The sequence below is a fragment of the Protopterus annectens genome, chromosome 7.part0 (genome assembly GCF_019279795.1).
Source record: "Protopterus annectens isolate FY-2018-M chromosome 7.part0, PAN1.0, whole genome shotgun sequence".
In the NCBI taxonomy this organism is placed as follows: domain Eukaryota; kingdom Metazoa; phylum Chordata; order Ceratodontiformes; family Protopteridae; genus Protopterus; species Protopterus annectens.
In genome coordinates this window covers 1473952375-1473969188 of record NC_056739.1, presented here as the reverse complement: position 1 = coordinate 1473969188, position 16814 = coordinate 1473952375, and positions in this window count along the sequence as shown.

Below are 16814 nucleotides of genomic sequence, written 5' to 3'. Positions count from 1 at the left end.
AACCTTTTGAAATTATTCCATTTATTGCATTTGTGACACTGGTGACCAAAAGTTAAACATTTTTCCCTTTTAGGCTCATGACTTCTCCCACAATTACGACAGTTGGCTAGGAAACTGGGTAGGGGTACATGCTTTGAGTTTGCTGACTCACACTTATGCTTCACTGAGACTGTACAGTTTCCAGGGCATGCCTTAGAACTTGCTGGAAAGTTGCTATGGGGTTTCCTTCTGAGTGCTGCAGGGTTCACAGTTGCAGCCATGTGCTTGGGCCTGTATCTGTTAACCATGTGCTGCATACTATCAACATGGGTTTTAGAAGTTACTGGAAGCATACATCTCTCATTTGTAAGAATATTTGTGTGCTTTTCCATTGGCTCATATATCTGACAAATCTCAATGGCCTTATTCAAAGTTAAATCACTGTCACAAAGCAAAATCTTTCTCACAGCATCATCTTTAATAATACACACAAGTCTGCCTTTTATCAACTCATCCCTTAAATCACCAAATCTGCATGTTTTAGTTTTGTTTCTCATGTTTGTTATATATGCTGCAAAAGTTTCATCAGGCATTTGATCCCTTGTATAAAATAAGTGCCTTTCCATTATAACATTCGTGTGAATAAGAAATAGCTTGAGCAAGTTTTAATACCTGAAATTAATTTCTGACTTGTTTTGTGAGTTATACATGCAGTAGGGGTGATTCATTCCTATAAATTCCTCCAGCACAAGAAAACACCCTGTAAGCCAAAGGACTCCAAGTACAAAAAGTGAAAAAATAAAACAAAAACCAAGAAGTCCAATGCATAATAGTTTAATGATTTCACAAAGCTTTCAAGTATAACCCTTCATCAGTGTATAAAAGCAGGATCCAAGAAAGAAGGGCAGTGCCACAAAGCCACTTGGCTTGGGATCCAAAGTCTACTACTCAGGGAAAGGACACACTAGATATGGAGTCCTGTAGACCACATCCACTCACTGAATCAAGTGAATGAGATATGGAGAAGAAAGCAACAGGACCTAGCAACTCGGTGGTGTAAACATTGGCTATAAGTGATTTGATGATATCGATTAACATTGATGAGACACCCCAACTCCATGTAAAAACTGGAAAAAAGGGAATGATGATGATGATGACAACTTGACTTACAAGGAACTCCAGCATTTCAGGCTGGATGAAAAAGCCATTCATGCACAGGGGGATGGTGAGATTGTGTTTGGGATACACAAGCAATAGCCTTCTTGCAGACCAAGAGAGCGTAAGAACTAATCTGCTATACTGAACATCAGAGATGCTCTTTTGTTGGTCAACTACTGTAATGAAACTCAAATAATACCTCTACCAATGTTAAACAGTCAGGAAACAGCTCAAGGACCAAACAAGAGAAGACCATGTTTCTGAAGCAAAAATATATCAAATGGAGATCAACTCACATAGTCACAATAAATACAATAATGCTTAATGAAGGTGTGTCTGCAGGACCAAGTAACCATGACAGATATGTTTGCTGTGAAAACTACCTTGGAGAAGGTACTGCAAGCAGCTTTAAGGTGAAGCCTTTGGCTGCAGTACTTCCCAACAGGTGATGAGCTACCTGAGAGCAAAAGAAAATGTAGTTGGGAACCAGCATTCCACTAAGGAAGTATCTGGTTGTTGATCAAGAGCCCTCCTGAATTCATGCTCACACTTCAGGTAAAACCAGAAATAATGGTAAATGCATAGTGTGTAATGGAATTGCATTCCTTTGGTTTCTTTCCTGGCAAAAAATGCAGATGAATGTAATGGTTAAGAGAACGAGATCAGATGACACTTTTGGAATGAAAGATAGGGTAGTTTAAAGGGCCACTTGATCCTTGTGAATTACAAGATATGGGTTCTTACATTGAACTGCTGATAGCTTCAAAAACTAGCTACCAAAGGTGACCAGATATGGTTCCTAAAACATAACTGCCAAGATTGGCAGAAATAAATGAAAAAATGAACTTACTGTGGAATAGCCGAGACTCATACCATACAGATACCTGAGATAGGAGAAAATGACCTGTAAGTAGACCAAAGGAAACAAGTTTGGACATCACTCCATCCAAATGGAGATAAATATCCTGTCGTAGAGCAAGTCTGCCTGGTATAAAGCTTATTGGCAGCCTCAATCACTTCTTATATCCATGCAAAATAATATAGCAGGTTAAGATAATCTAAAGCAGGAGTCAGGCCTTGAGGCGGAACCAGCTGTCCTCAACCATGTAGGCTTGCTTTGGCTAGGCCTAGGAAAGTCAATAGTACTGCCATGGCTATGAAAGCTTGAAACCAAATTCTTCTTAGCCATCAAATGGCAATGAGGATTAGTTCTAGTCTTGCTTTTCTGAAGTTTGTGAGATGGAGATTCAACAGCAACAGTGGAAGAATATATGAGAACTTTTCCTTATCAAGGATGTATACCATACCTGCAAACAGCTATACTAAACAGAAGACATTGAGAATTGTACTCTACCAAGCGGTTAATGGATTTATCTTTGGAGTGCTTCATTTCCAGATCTGATCCATGTATGGCTCCTGAATGTACATCTCTAGAAGAGAACTGGAGAAACAGCTCAGAATGTTTGTCAACATGTCCTCTTCAAACAGTATGTGAACTGCAAGGAATACAATGAATAAAAGGAATACCTCTATATAAGGCTCCCAGACAAATGTAAGTCACCTCCCCATATGCTGAGTATAACTGTGTTAAACATTGCACAATAAATTTGTTGCACAACTTGAATTAGGAAAGATCTAGAATGTAGCTTAATCAACAAGATCTTAAAGACAAATAGTAGTATTACTTAGCATAGCTTCAGGTGGTTGATGTCGCACCTCTCTTCCAAAGAGGATCATATCTCTTATATAATGTCAGGGCAGCAGTGAAGTCCAAATCCCACCAGGAAAGCATCTTTCTTCATGATCCGATACAGGTTCAAGTACAGGAATGGAAGGCCCATGTAAATCCAGGTGGAAATTCACTACCACTTCAGAAAGTGGAGACATGGGTCTGACAACATCAGCAAACATGAAAGCATACAGTAGCTCTGCAGAGTCATGCTAACTGGTTGAACTCACTTTCAGTGTACGTAAAGTCACCAAATAAAAAAACTAAAAGCACTTTAGCTGAACCTTGATGGCAAGTTATTTTTGCAGGGATGCAAGGCCCGTGTGCCTTCTTGTGAGGGGAACAACCACACACTCAAATGTACACACACACACACACACACACACACACACACACACACACACATATATATATATATATATATATATATATATATATATATATATATATATATATATATATATATATATATATACCTACACAGAGGTTGCACAACAGTGGAGAAGACAGAAAACTCCACCATTGCCAAAAATTGTTTTGGCATTTCAGTCTACTGGCATTTGTAAAACTGGTAGTCGATAGACCTACAGGCAGTCAAGTCTCCAACCAATGACACCTCACAGTCCACAATACTTGCAACCTCAATTGTGCAATGGCACTATGAAAGTCATGGCATTCACAGGATTTGAGCCTGAGCCCTAATTGTACATCCTTAGCCAGGATGTAAAATTCTTGACCTCCTGCTTTCTTTATATAGGCAGGAAGGAGTGTCTATGGAAGGTGTCCAACTCTATGCCTATAAAGCAATACTATGAGATGGGATCAGAGAAGACTTCTCCCGATTTATGAGTCACTCAAATGTATGCATCCATGGCACACACATTAATGATGCTTGCTTCTAGGGAGTCCTTCATGGGGGCTATGAGTAGCCAGTCATGCTGGTATGAGAATATATGGAGTCTTTTCATCTACAAACCTTTATCCTTCATGATCAATGCCTTGGAAAACAGCATTGATGCTGGAGAATGATTAAATGTCAGTGGTGCAAACCCAGAACAAATCAAATGAACCTCCTCTGAGACCAGAGACAATGATGTATCAAACGATAACCATCTTGTCTAACAATATCATCCAGGTACTGTGTGACAGCAGGAGCATGAATCACTGGAAGATTACTATGAAAAATCTGATTTACTTGACACTTGCAACTGAAGTAAATGAAATAACCCAAACCAGATCTCAATACCAGAAAAAGGCAAGAATAGAATTGCCATACCTGTTTCCAGTAAGCAATAATCTCCATGGCCTCTTCAGGAGTGCAGATTAGGTCTGTCCCAAGAGCTCTGCAAACACTGTTTGGTTCATTAGTTGACCTTGTTTTCCTGGTGAAAACCCAAGATCTTTAAGATTTGGACAACCATGAGAACATCCATAATCCAACAGTCCTTTTTGATGACTCTCCAAGTTGAGCCAAATACAGGAAACTGGATCTCTAAAGGCAGTCATGGAGTGTGGCAGTCAGAACTGCTTTAGTTAGGATAGTGGAACACTTTTCTTTAGAGACTTTGCAAGCCTGTGAGACTAAGGCATTCCCAGGTCCACAAAGGGTCTTCTTTCCTTTTTGGAGTCTGGCTAGGTCTGGAAAAGAATGTCTTCTATTTTGGAGAGGTTCTACTTCCACTTTAAGACCTCATCTACTAGGATGTGGCAAGACTGACCAAAAAGTACATTCCTCTAAAAGGGCATTCAGGATGGAGTATAAGTGCTCCTCTGGATTTTCTGAGTTCCTCCTTTATGGAGTAGTCTTATTTAAGCCATCCTGAGCATAAAAATGCCTCAGCCTGTGAACCTAATAACATGATGAATTCATTAAATAGTATAGCAGACAACATAGCAACCCACTCCTAAAGCCACAGATAGAGCTTTGTCAATTTCCACCATAAGTCCAGACTTGGACAGGAGGAAAAATTTTCCAGTGCCTGATCCACCAGTGAGGACTGGAACTTGGAAAACTGAAATGAGCATTCAAGAGCCTTATATCATATGGCAAATGCATACATTTTGTGCCACACTTTCCAGAACTTTAACCTCTGTTTGGTGGCTAGGTGGTAGAAAGTTATGGTTCCTAGTAGATGGGCTGGACTAAAAAATATCACATCAGTGTTGCCCAATCTTGCCCGGTCAAGTAATTTTTCCAATTATCAACGGGATTATAAATGGCATCCACCTTTTGGGGGGCTGCAGGTACAGTCTGTAGGTGCTTCCAGGATGCAAAATGTAATATTTTACTGCATACCCCATCAGGGCAATGCCCAGAGCCCCTTCTCTTTCTACCCATAATGAACATTAATATATATATGGTGAAAGGAAATGTGGGAAGGACCAGTCAATGGAGGACTTCAGAAACCTCAGAGATGCTCTACAGAATAGAGTCACTTATAGCTCACCATGCCACAAGGTGGGCAAGATGTCTATATTTATCCATTTTGATGGTAATGGCTTTCAGATTTTTTGTTGAAGCTTACAAAGAAATGAGTCCTCTGACCTCACCTGCTTTAGGGGCAAGTTCATACAATCTCACAAGGGAACTTGACTGGGATGGTGATACGATGAAGGGTGTGCTAGTCAGTATGCTTAAGTAGCATGACATAAGTGCATAAGAAGCTTACTCAGTGCTTAGCAATGGCATCAATTCACATTCAGTGATGGTGTATTCCTGCACCTACAATTCAAGCCTCACCAGATTTCAAATATGTCTGATTTGTACATTTTGAACCAGGGGCCCCTTGCAAAGAAGGATATGTCAAATCTTCTTGAGCTAAGCTACCAAACTCAGCTACATATGGGAGACCCTACATCAGAATGTCTTGTCTATAATACATCTGACCTGCAGATGGGTGAGTCAAGTGCCTGTTCCCTAGATTAGGCCCACTGGCACAGAGTTCCAGCTGAACAGCAAGGGGATGGGCAGGACATATACCACAGAATGTACTTACCAAGTTGGGAAGTTGCTAAAAAGAAGAAAGGAAACATATACATTTACTGTAATTATAGATGCCCATTGGCAGCTTAATCCCTGCCACCATTAGGACTAAGACTGGCAGGACTTAGTTAACTTGGCACCGGACAGTTCCCCAAGGTTATCTTAACCCATCCCCTTACCCATGAAGCTGTGCATATAAAGATCCCTCGCCAAAGCTCTGATAGCCTAAGCGATGATGTGAAGTGGTGCCAACTATGTCAGACAGAGTAGGGCAGTGAATATATAACATATGCCAGCATAGCTAGCTGGAGTTTTGTAAAGAATTATGTGTCATTTGAATATCAAACTAATTTGTACAGATGCTTATGTTAAAAATGTATTTGTAAAGTTGCTTATGTTAAAAATGTATCAACAGTGTGTCCTGCTGAACAGAAAATAAATATACATGTATGTCAGACTGTACTGTAACTGATGAAATGTATATATGTTAAATGAGGATGCTGGAAGGGAAGGGGTTAAGCTCAGCCCAGCTAAATTTAAGAAAAATAGTCTGAAATTAAATGACTTGGTTTAGACCATAAAGATTTTATCTCACAGGCCTAAATGCAGCCAGAGACACAATGTCTTGGCTGGGTCCTGCTGTTATTGTCCTTAGTGGTGAACTAATTGCTACCTTGAGGTGCCCTAGAATGGCTGGTTAGTCTCTGCAGAAGGATGAAAGTATTGAAATTGTTTTACAGTCTCCAGATGCTGGAATAAGTCTTAGCAGGGTTCTGGGTGTGTATTGTAATATATCTTTGCTATATTCTGGCTCAAGTTTCTAGTGAGGGGAGTACTGTGGGAACCACAGAATCAGGTAACCAGATGCAATGTCATTCTGTAGTCAGCACTGAAAATGCATTTAGATACTAGTGAGAGATGTGACAGAGGTCACTCTGCATTCTGTTATTGGAACTGACAATATTGGAACTGACAACAAAGACACTCATCAACTTCATCTTGCCTCACTCTAGCAAGTGCTGCAGCAAAAGAACATAGTGGAATCCAGGATATCCAAAAACAAAGTCCAGCAAACAAAAAGATGCCCAATGCTGAGAGTAAGAACACTTTTAATTCCAAAAAACAGATAAAAACAAATAAAAACAGGTAAGCGCTTTCACGATTGCTTGCTACTTCAGACCTTAACAAACAGTATGAAAAAACAGGCCTTTAAATACAAAAAAAACTTCCAGTTAATTAAAACCAATTAAAACTGTTGGGTGTTAACACTTATCAATGAACTAAGCTTCTCTTCTTTAGGAGAGGCTTTAAAGCAACAGCACTATTCAAACCAGGTGGCACATATGCTTTAAAGTTGACAATCCATTTTAACTCAGCAAATTCAGTCTCATTACTCAAATTCCCTTCCCTTAAACTTTCATTTAATTTCTATAGTACCAAGAACTTAAAGCTGTGACTCATACCAGCTTCAGATACATGTTTTGCTAATGCATTTGTTAATTTATTATTTCGTATATCACTCTGATGCTGCAGAATCCTGTTCTTAATCATACGATTTGTCTTTCCTATGTAATATGAATCAAATACGTTACACAGCCATACAGACCAAATTTTTTGTACAACAATCTGCATAAAAGGACAGATGCATAGGTTCGATACTTAATGGATGCATAATCAAGTGTGTAGACCATATATAACTGCATGCCTTGCAAGACCGGCAAGTGCCCTTATGCTGGGAGGTGAGGTGCCTATATGGTTCAGTATGTGTATAACAGAGTCGCTGTTTTAAGTTCTTGGTATTTTTAAAACAAAACTTAGGAAATTGTTCTATATGTTCACTGACAGAGGGATCAGTCAACAGGATAGACCAATTTTTCTTTATGACCACACACTTTATTAACCTCTGCTGAATAGGTCAAACAAACCCTATTTCCACCCTTGTTGCTGTTAGCCTCTGTGTCCCTCACTATACTTGAGGAGCTGTCAGAGAAGTAAGGTTTTACCTTGACACCAACCAATGTATTCAGTTCTCTAATTTCCTTATCTATCTCACTACCCTTATAGCCCCTCTTCAATAGATCTACCTTTAGTACTGTTATAGCTTGCTCTAAAGAGTCAGCATTAGTATGCAATCTCATGCACCTAAGAACCTGTTTTTTACCATATTCCTAGTAACGTGGGATGCATGCATACTAGAACGATGTAAGATGTCATTTTTCCTGCATGGTTTCCTATACATTTTAGTGGACATGTTACCTAACATAGCTTAGCTCACAGTAATGTCTAAAAAATCAATGATATCAACAGAGTAGTGCAGAGAAAAAGACAAATAATTAGTTGAAGTCTCTAACATGTCCACAAAGGCTTGAACCTCATCCATAGTACCATCCCAAACAAAAAAAGATGTCATCCACAAATCGCTTAAAACATGACATGTGTTTTATATAGATCTTTGCTGAAGATGCATTCTAGCTCCCAATTGGCTAAAACCAAGTTCGTATTGGCACACGCTGTGCCCATTGCTACCCCTACAACTTGTAGAAAGTATTCTGACTCAAAGAGAAACAAATTATTCTCTAATATCAGGTCTAGCAGGGCACAGATCATGCTAACCTTAGAGTTAGAGAAGCCACCTTCTTTAATCAAGAATCGCCTAACCCGCTCAATCCCGTCCTCATTGGGTATCACAGTAAACAGTGATTTCACATCTAGAGTAACAAACAACATTCTTTTGATGTCATTACTAGATCTACTCCTAGCCCAGTTGTATAAATGCTCTATAAACTGTTTACTATCTCTCAAAACTCTATCAACTTTGCCCAATACACCTCTCAGTTGTTTGTCGACATATATCAACATTGGCTCAGTGAGCCATCCCCTTCCTGAAACTATGGGGCGATAGGGAGGAACCTTGGTGTCTTTGTGCACTTTTGGCAATCCATAGATCTGTGGTATAGTGGGGTGCTCTACAGAAAAATAAGTGTAGAGAGAATAGTCTATCTGCTCTGTCATTAATAAGTCATACAAAAAGAAATCCAGCCTGTTAATTATACCATTAACTTGAAATTTCTGGATTAACACATACACTGTATTGTCATACAACATATCATGCATTTTGTCCAGACAGACAGACTTATCCAACACTACAACTCCACCTCCTTTGTTGGCTGGTCTAATAACTAGGTGCTCTGCTCTAACCAATTGATTCAGTGCCTCATGCTCATTAGGTGTTAGATTAAAAAAACCTTTTATTATTTTTGTCATTACAGGACCTTCTTAATCGTATGTTTAAGGACAGGATTCTGCAGCATCAGAGTGATATACGAAATAATAAATTAACAAATGCATTAGCAAAACATGTATTTGAAGCTAGTATGAGTCACAGCTTTAAGTTCTTGGTACTACAGAAATTAAATGAAAGTTTAAAGGAAGGGGATTTGAGTAATGAGACTGAATTTGCTGACTTAAAATGGATTGTCAACTTTAAAGCACATGTGCCACCTGGTTTGAATAGTGCTGTTGCTTTAAATCCTCTCCTAAAGAAGAGAGGCTTAGTTCACTGATATGTGTTAGCACCCAACAGTTTTAATGGGTTTTAATTAACTGGAAGTTTTTTGTATTTAAAGGCCTGTTTTTTCATACTGTTTGTTAAGGTCTGAAGAAGCGAGCAATCGTGAAAGTGCTTACCTGTTTTTATTTGTTTTTATCTGTTTTTTGGAATTAAAAGTGTTCTTACTCTCAGCATTGGGCATCTTTTTGTTTGCTCACTCTAGCAAGTAAGTAGGGAACAGCAATTCTTCAGTCAGTTAGAAAAATACAGTGAGATTAGCTAAATATTTTTCTGTGTCTGAGTCTTTCCATCTGTGTTTTTTTTAATATTTCCTGTGACCTGAAACTCTGGTGTATATTGTGAATAGATAATCAGTATTTTCATGTTTTTCTTTTATCATTTATTAATAAATATATTTAAACCTTTCATTGTGGATGGTCTTTTAGAAGATATTTTACGTTTTGTGAGTACTTGCATTTATTTAGTGGCACTCTGGCCTCATGTTCCTGAAAGTCTTGCTGTTTGGTTACCACTGCCATTTGTATAAGTAGTAATTTCACTAAGAATAATTGGATACCCTGGTAAGAGCCTTACGGTAGCTGGGTTTGGGGTGTTCTGGTGGCAGTATCTACCTTATAGTCTGGGTGGAGGTGGCGTAGAGGTTAAATCTGTGCCACCCTTTCCCAGGTGTGTATGTGTGTGAAAATCAAATCTCAAAGAGTGTGTGTCAGCTACTTTGAACAAGGACACAGAGCACTGGTTTCACATGAAAGTGTTGGAGGACTTGGCTTGGAACACCAGGCTGAGGACTCAACTCTGAGGTGGTCAGTGTGGAGTCTTATTTGGCGCACAGGGCTGTATCTGAAAATACTGTGTGTCTATTTTTCTCTCAGTGAGCATTCCCCACCAATGTCAGTGGTGAGCACTGAGGCGCGATTCCTTGCCCAGAGGAGGGACAACCCAGCCTACATATGGCAGAACACCAAAACATAAAACAACTCTCTATATACTCCTAAAACCCCTCACAATGAAGACAACTACATGGCCAAAGGAGTGGAAGGAAGGTAGGGATGGTGACAGAGCTGAAACTGCCAACACAGGTCTATCATTGTGGTAAGTACACAACCTTTTTATCTTTCATTGGGAGCTTCCTTGTTATGACCAATAGCACAGAGTTCCTTGCTTGGCTTCTAAAATGTTTGCTATGAAAAAATGCCATAAATAAAAAAAGTGTCTCTTAAAGGAAGGCCTAGATGTGGAAAACACATGCAGCTTGCAGTGCCCTGTGAAAGTGTTCAACAATGCCCAGACAACAACTGCACAATCATTATCTGTAGGCACATTTTTGGAGAAGGCTTACAAAGTGGACACCACTCCAGTCAAATGGGCATTTTGTACATCCTGGTAGAGGTCTGCCATATAACAAAGTGTTATGCAGAGTAGAAGGCAAAGACAAGGAGATGACTTGGGTATCTTGCAGGACAGTTCCATGGAGGAAAATCAGATAAAAAGTTGTGAATTCTTCCTTATGTATTTTGTTCATTACAAATAATTTCTAAGCATGAAATCCGCGGTGGTGAAGTGGTAGCATTGTTGCCTCACAGCAAGAGGTTCTCCCGTTCGATTCTCAGCTGGAGTGTGGGGAGTGCCTTCTGTGTGGAGTCTGCATGTCCTCCGCGCAGTTGGGTGGGCGTTCGAAAGACATGCATAAATGGACGTGCCTTCATTGTTTTACCTGGATAAGGAGTCTGCTTCTGAGCAGTGGTATCCTTTGTTAGCTATACATATCTCTTCACACTGTTCTGTTGATGTTGCAGTGGGGGGTTAGAAACCTGGACAAAGTGTTTCTAGTGCCGTTTAATTTGCTGATTTGTAGTAGTCCATTAGGGCTGTGCCAGAGGATGCATTTTATGCCAGACAGGTCACCTCTTAATCTACAGGAGGCTAACCATAGAGATAGGGTTTTGAGACAGTCCATGTATAGATGATTGTTTAAGCAGAGTATCCCTTTTGTAAGGTATCTCTGTGGGCATTCTAGCTGTTGCATATGTCTAGACAGATACATGCAAAAGGGGAATTATTGCAATGAATGGCCTTACGAGGGCTGAAGACAGGGACAATGACACACCACATATCTTGGCCTTTCCAAAGCATTTGTTACTGAGCTGTGCAATATAGACGGACCTTCTTACCACAGTGGACACGTTGGTTGAAAGTTAGGTTGCTGTCCACATGTTCACAGATTCTGAATGACTGGATCAGTGCTTAAGGGTGTATTCTCTGTGTGGTAGTTTTCTGGGGGAGAAAACTTACTAAAAGATATAGTAAAGCATTTTTTTTGCATTTAGCTTTAGTCCATGATTCTGGTACCAGTAATTTTTTTGGGAATTCTATAACTGCATCTAACCTAACCACAGACTTAGTCAGACAGAATAATTTAGTATTGGCTTTAATTTCAGAGAAGTGGATGCCAAACATGACAGGTCCCAGTACTAAGCCCTGCGGGATGCCAACTATGACTAGTCTTTTTGTGGAGGTAGAGTCACCTATCTTGATCTCTTACATTCTAGCCTTGAGCCAGTTTGTGATCCAGCAGGTGATGTAGGGTTAAGTCCTTCTTTTGCTCACCTCTACTATTCCCAAGTGTGTCAAATGTCTCGACCAGGCCAAGGTATGTAGTGTGCACTATTTTATCTTCAGCCATTGCCTTGGTGACTCTTTCACAGTCCACCAGGTTGAGTATGTTTGACCTGCCTTTGACAAATACAAACTGAGACAGATTGAGTGTTTGGAGGTTCCCTATGTCCTTATTGACTATATGATAATCCTTTCCATGGCTTTACATAAAAGGCTGATCAGACTTATGGGTCAGTAATTGCCTGGATCAGTGGAGGGTTCTCTTTTGCGTAGAAGATGACTGCTACTGTTCTCCACTTGCTTGGTACAAAGCCTTTGCTGAAGTTGAGATTGAACAGTGCTAAAATGCTTCATGCCATTCAGGATGCATCTGGGGATACTGTCAGGATGCCTCCATCCAGTATTTTTACTTTCTGAAGGTGCTTTTAGGACTTGGTCATGGATGATAACTGGGTGGTATTAGTGTCAGGTATTTCTCTTGAAATAGATGGGGGAAAGAGGGGTGCAGCTTGAGATGAATTTATCAGCCAATAGGTTGGCTATATCTTCAGCTTCTGTGAGGGTAGCGTTGTTCACAATCAGATTAGCTCATTGCTGCATTGTGCTCCTGAGATTTTAAACATCATTGAAAAAGGTCTAGTGATCATCTTTAGCTTGGGTGGCTATCTTGGCCTGAAATGTGGCTTTGGCGAATTTAACTAGGCATCTGAGTTGTTTGTTTAATTCACTGACGACAGCTCTTTTATTTTGGGATTTATTTTTTTTCTTAATTTTGAATAATATTTTCGTCCTTCTATTGTAGAGTTTGTTTCTTTTCTAATTCCACCATGGGGGATTGTTTATGTGGGTCCCTATTAATTTGACAAAACTTTAGTTGGTCGAACTACAAAAGATTGACAGCTAAAGATCAAAAGAGCCAAACCGCAAACATCCAGCTAATTATAATTTCTCTCTTAAATGATCATCTTTTCATATTTTCTGCACTCTACTGATGACTCTACGAATAATAATGAATGTACACATTTTTTTTTAAATGTTCCAAGTAAATAATTAAAGCAAATCTGAAGCTGTTTTTTTCCTTTTTAAAATATATTTTTCACCACTAGATGGTGTCAATAGTTTAAAAACTTGATAAGATGCTATCAGCATGACTTTTTTCATGTGTGTGTTTGGGGGGAGACTTAAATAACCTTTACTTTGTTGATCTTATATTAATACAGTAATATCTCATGGCTGGGTGTGGATAATGCTGGATTTACCTCAGCTGGTGCGGTTTGGTAACAAGGGCTAAACAAAGCCAACTGTGGGTAAATCAGCATTGCCCACACCCAGCCATGGGTTATTGCTAATATAGAATGACATTATTTAAGAAAAAAGTTACTTACTTTTTTACAATAATGTCCTTGTATAATGGCACCATGCTGCTGTTCTGCTTTTTTCCCCCAGTATCCTGGGACTTTCTTGATGTACTGCGTTTCCATGCTTATGCAGTACATCACTGCTGTGTAAAGGAAGCAATGGAAGAAGGAAGATCTCTGTTACTTTTTTAATTAAAAAAAATGAAATTGGGAGACTTTCAACATACGGCAGAGACGGGCCATAAAAAATATGATAATCTGGTTTTGCATAACATGGCTGATTATCCTTGTATTTTTCTCTATACCATCTGTCTCGTTCTTTTGAAGTCTACAATTTTTGAAAGTTTACTTTAACAAAAAAAAAAAAAAAAAACTAGAGTTTCCATAGCATATAGTAAGACAAGAAAGTCTGGGCAACCGGACATTTTTCCATTGGTATATGCTTGATTTACAACGGGCACGCTGGTTGGGCTGACTAATCAACGTACTCGTTTCTGAATGTTAATGGCCAGTCTTTGTATAATTCATTTAATAATAATAATAATTTTATAATACATTTGCTCTTGATAAGGTTTGGGATAATTTCTTCATATTATGAAGCATTTTTCACTAAGATTTTCTTTGGTTTAGATATATCCTTAACAAACAAATCTTGATGTTATTTCCTGTTTTACATGCATTCAGAAAAACAGCTGTAATGTTATCCACATATTGTTTACTTTCTAGTAATGAGGAAGACGTTTTTCCACTTGGAAACTGGTTTATCTATTCATCCTTTCATGCTTCTACAACAAATTACTGACATCTACCCAGTAGTAGTTCTATGGTTTTGTGTGTCTGAGTGCTGGAGGGTTGGTTTTGGTTGGGAATTGCACATCTGATGCCAACTTGCCCATCCTGGGGGGGGGGCACTACATTGGCAATGATTAGCAGGCGGGTAATTCCTGGTAGACATGGACAGGCAGGGTCTGGCTGCTGAAGTAGCACAATCACTACTGAGTCTGGGAGACAGATGTGTGGCAGTACTCACATCTCTCCCTGACTAGGCAACTTCTGAGTACACAAGCTACCTACCTGGCAGTGGTTAGGTGGGTTAAGGTGGGAACCCTCTAGGTACTGGCATCTAGCTTGCTTCCTATCACCAGACACACTTTCTAGGGAGCAAATGTACTGTAGTGCTCTAGCTCAGCCTGGGGGTGCAGGCCTGGATGGAACCAGCATGTTGAAAGGGGGGTATTAGGAAGTCCAAATGAGATTAAAAAAAAAATCTTGGTGGTGGGCTCCAGTTTCCAAGGCAATGTACATAGCTCTGACTTGAGGCCGACAGCTCCAGCCCCAAAGCTTATTTGGTGCCAAAGGCTTGTTGGTCCTGGTACTGTTATGTGGGTAAGAGCAACTTACATGACTGTACTATGTTAATCATTCTCAGTGCTGGAGTACCTTATGGATAGATTACCAAAGCTTATCTAACCTGGGAGGAGGAAGGTTAAAGGTCCTGGACCCCCTGGAGGATAGTCATTGCAAAGCCTGCTCTGGACCTAGAGCAGGAATCCAGTTTGTAGTGCTTTGTAAATGTATGGATGGAGGATCAGGTTGCTAACTGTAGAATATTTCTACAGTCCATTCCTTTCCAGTACGCTATAGAAGAAGATAACGGCCTGGTGGAATGAGCCTTAACCCTGATTGTAATAGTTTTTGGCATGGTGAGGGCAACAAAACACAATAGTAGATGACAACTATCTAGAGATAGTCTGTTTAGACACAGGTTGGTCTTTCTTAGTCCTAGTAGAGGAAATAAATAGCTGGTCAGCTTTCCTGAAGGACTTTGTTCTGTCAAGGAAATACCAGAGTTCCCTATGCACATCCAAGTTTATTGAATCTGGATAGAAAACTGGGATATTGATGGCTTGATTCAAAATGAACTGTGAGACAACTTTAGGCATGAATGAGGGGTTAGACTGCAGAGTGACTGTTATCCACCTCTGTGAAAAAACAAATAATATTTCCCTGTCATGAGAGCTTGTAACTCAAGATACTCATCCTACAGATGTCAGAGCAACAAGTATAACAGTCTTCCAAGTAATGCACTTCAAATCAGCCAAACAGCCAGTTTAAAAGGTGACCAAGTCAGTTTCTCCAACACAAAATTGAGATCCCAAGATGGAGGTATATGTTTGCTTAGGAGGTCCGTGTGTAAACCCTTTTCATAAACTGATCAAAAACATAGAAGAGGGGGGATCCATGGGCTGACAAGCTGAAATGGCCACTCAATGCACTTTGATAGAAGCATACGAAAAGCCAGATGATAGTACCTCACACAGATGTTTAAGCATCAGGGGTGCAAATTCCCTGGTGGGGCTATAGCTACTGGCTAAGCACCAATTAGAAAGTTTTTTTCCATTTGGCAACATATAACCCTCTAGTAGCAGGCTCTCTTGCCTTTAGTACCTGCTATATATCCTTGTGAAAAAGGTGCCTAAAAGGTATCAAAATTGAATCATCCAGGCAAGTCAGTTGCAGTTGCTTGATGTCTGGGTGAGTCAAACTCCACTATTCTTGTGTGAGTCTGTGAGGAAGCTTGTGCAAATTACCCTCAGCCAGTTTTGTCTGAACCAAAAAAGGAGTCACTACAATGATTTCTGGTAAATCTTTCCCAATCTTCAGAAGTAACTTGAAATCAGTGGAAAGGATGGAAAAGCATATAGGAGCATTCCCTAACCAGGGGAATGAGAGAGCATCTGGACTCCAAGCAGGCTTGCAAGGATTCCTGTAACACAATTTGTCTAGTTGTCTGTTTTAAAAGGAGGCCAGAAGATCTACTTAAGATGTTCCCCACATCTGGATCAATTCCTGGAATACCTCTGAATTGACTTTCCACTCTTGCGGTCCTGTCCAGGATCTGCTGATTTCTTCTGCCACCGTGTTTTGCTCTGATGGTATGTAAGACCCCTGAAGTGTTAGAGACTGTTGAAGAGCTAACTCCCATGTCATCATTGCCAAGTGGCATAGCTGGTATGATTTGGTACCCCCTTGTTTAAGTACCAAATCAGTGAGGTGTTGTCTGTAATCATTTGGAGATCCTGGTTGTCAAAAATGATGTAAAGCTTTTATAGCTTGAATCACAGCTAGCATTTCTTTGACATTTATGTGCTTTTGTCTGTCAGAATTACTCCACAGACCTTGCAGTTTTACTCCCATAAAAACAGCACACCAAGCAAAATCTGAGTAATCTGTCAAGACCGATTATGATGGGATAACAATTGAGAAAAGGAGTCCTGGATTGAGATTTGTCTGATCCCTCCACCACTGTAGCTCTAATTTCACAAATTCCAGAACTGACATTTTAAAATCTGGGGGGGGGGGGGGGGAGGATGAAGATGCTGGATCCACGTGCTCTTTTTTTTTTTTTTATATATATAT